At 39.2% G+C, this 3,162-nt stretch overlaps 1 pseudogene; it reads left to right on the forward strand.

Annotated features, from left to right (window-relative positions):
- Positions 1 to 683: 683 nt before the first annotated feature.
- LOC123781668 (protein SET-like) lies at positions 684 to 1,697 on the forward strand (annotated as a pseudogene).
- Positions 1,698 to 3,162: the final 1,465 nt, after the last annotated feature.

Consider the following 3,162-nt stretch of genomic DNA (forward strand, 5'->3'; position numbering starts at 1 on the left):
AAAGAATGGGAATGGAAAGTCTCTTGTGTAGGAAACCAACAGTGCCAGCCACTATACATAGTGTTTGAAGGGTCCTTAGCAAAAGTAAATTCTCAAATAAATAATTTCCATCATTTGTAATAATATTCTGCCTTCATTAAATGGCACAATACAATGTCATTTAATAAATAGATCCCCAAATCCAACAACATTAACCTGCTTCTTTCTTTTTTCTTTTCTTTTTTAAATAATCTCTACACCCAACGTGGGGCTCAAACCCACCACCTCGAGATAAGGACTCGCCTGCTCCACCACTGACCTATAGCCAGCAGACTCCTTTCTCGCGTGGCCAGTCACACTCCTGCACCACCTCCCAGACTCCACAGACTCAGGTGACTACAACTTCACAGTGGGGGGTGACACTGCACATCGAAGTGTTCTGGGCAAGGTCTTACTCCTAGTCTGTGGAGATGTGTTCTAAACTTTATCCTTCCTGCTTCTTGCATCCATTAGGATAACTATTAAAAAGAAAAGACAGCAAGTTTTAGAGAAATTGGAACACTTGTACACTACTGATGGGAATGTAAATTGGCACAGCCATTATGGGGAAAAAAGAGGGAGGTTCTTCAAAACACTAAAAATAGAGTAATCAGAGCTTCTTCCAGACGTGCAGCTCTCCTGGTTTCCTGGAGTTTCCTCACGGCATGGCCGCCAAACGCCAGTCTTCGTTCCTGCCTTAAAGGAAGAAACCGAGACTGCCTCCTGCCCGCAAGCCAGAGGAGACGTGGACCTCTCAGCGCTTGCCAAAGGGAGAAAAAAAAAAAAAAAAAAAACAGCAAGAAGCAATCAAACATATTGATGAAGTACAAAATGAAATAGACTTCATGAACAAGCCAGTGAGATTTTGAAAGTAGAACAGAAATATAAGAAACTTCACCAACCATTGTTTTTCAGAAGAGGTTGGAATCAATTGACAAAATCCCCAATTTTTGGGTAACAACTTTTGTCAACCATCCACAAGTGTCTGCTGCTTGGGGAAGAGGACGAAGAGGTATTGCATTAGTTGACAAGAGTTGAAGTGACAGAATTTGAAGATATTAAATCAGGTTACAGAATAGATTTTTATTTTGATGAAAACCCTTACTTTGAAAATAAAGTTCTCCCCAAAGAATTTCATCTGAATGAGAGTGGTGATCCATCTTCAAAGTCCACTGAAATCAAATGGAAATCTGGAAAGAATTTGACAAAACATTCAAGTCAAACACAGAATAAAGCCAGCAGGAAGAGACAGCATGAAGAACCAGAGATCTTCTTCACCTGGTTTACTGACCATTCTGATGCAGGTGCAGATGAGTTAGGAGAGGTCATCAAAGATGATATTTGGCCAAATCCATTACATTACTACTTGGTTCCCAATATGGATGATAAGGAAGGAGAAGGAGAAGAGGGAGGAGAAGAAGAAAGGGGAGGAGGAGGAGGAAGAGGAGGAGGAGGAGGAGGAAGAAGAAGAGGAGAAGGAGGAGAAGGAGAAGAAAGTGAAGAAAGGAGAAGGAGAAGGATTGGAAGATATTGGTGAAGGAGGAGATAAGGATGAAATGAAGAAGAGAAGGTGATGATGAGGGGGAGGAAGGAGAGGAGGATGAAGGAAAAGATGACTAATGGAACACTGATGGATTTCAACCTTCCTTTTTTAGTTTTCTCCAGTCCCTGGGAACAAGTTGCAGTCTCTTTTTCTTTTTCCTGCTCATTCATCCTGTTGTTTGAAGTCTCCATTCTCTCCCTTTATGCCATAGTTCTCAACTTATTTCGGGGGAAAATATCTTGAGCAGAATACAGTGGGAAAAGAATCTCTACCCCTTTCTATTCCAAATTCATTTTTATCCCTTCTTGTCTCAACAAAAACTTTATGGAATCACCACCACCATGCTCTATGGGAAAAAAGAAGAACCTTCTGCTCCCTTAGCTCTGCTGAAAGCTGGAGGGTGCTAGGCCCCTGTGTAGTAGTACATAGAATTCTAGCTGTTTTTCCCTCCTTTCTCTGTATATTGGGCTCAGGGAGTAAACTGTGTCTCTCTGTGAATATGGACAGTAGCATTTACCAACACGTGCCTGCCTACATTCTTTTGTTAAAAAAAAAAAAAAGAAAAAACGTTTTATAATAGGATTATAGAAGGTTAGCAAAGGGTGGGTTGTATGGGTGGATTAGGTGGGCATTTTGACAACATGGCTTTTCCTTTGATATATTTAACTGTGATGTTTAACAGACATCCTTGCAATTTAAGATGACACTTTTAAAATAAAACTCTCTCCTAATGATGACTTGAGCCCTGACCCTTGATGGGAGAATCAGCAGAACCTGTAAGATCTTATTTGGAATTGACATTCTCTATTGTAATTTTGTTCCTGCTTATTTTAAATTTTCTTTTTGTTTTGCTGGAAAGGAAAGATAATGCTCAATTTTAAACATTAAAAGTGTACAAGTTGCTTTGTTACAATAAAACTAAATGTGTAAGAAAAAAACCCAATGGATAAAAAGTGGTGGTATATGTATACAGTGGAATGTTATGCAGCCATTAAAAATGAAATCTTGCTATTTGCAATGACATGGATAGAACTAGAGGGTATTATGCTAAGTGAAATAAGTCATTTAGAGAAAGACAATTATCATATGATCTCACTGATATGTGGAATTTAAGAAACAAGGCAGAGGATCATAGGGGAAGAGAGGAAAAAAATGAAAGAAGATGAAACCAGAGAGGGAGACCAATCATAAGAGACTCTTCAGCATAGGAAACAAACTGAGGGTTGCCGGAGGAGAGGAGGGTGAGGGGATAGGGTAACTGGGTGTTGGACATTGGGGAGGGCATGTGTTGTAATGGGCACTGGGTATTACATAAGACTTATGAATCACAGACCTGTGTTCCCTGAAATAAATAATACATTATACGGTAATAAAAAAAACCCCAAAATTTCATACCTTTACACAAATAAAGATACTATTCTACGGAAAAAAAAAACAAAAACAAAACACTAAAAAATAGAACTACCATGTGCTCCTGCAATCTCAATTCTGGGTATGTACCCAGAATTGAAATCAAGATCTCAAATATCTGCACCCCCCCATACTCATAGCAGCATTATTCACAATAGCTAAGATATGGAAACAAACCAAGTGTTCATTGA

The sequence above is a fragment of the Ursus americanus genome, chromosome 25 (assembly GCF_024610735.1).
Source record: "Ursus americanus isolate L20-20 chromosome 25, mUrsAme1.1.p, whole genome shotgun sequence".
NCBI lineage: Eukaryota > Metazoa > Chordata > Mammalia > Carnivora > Ursidae > Ursus > Ursus americanus.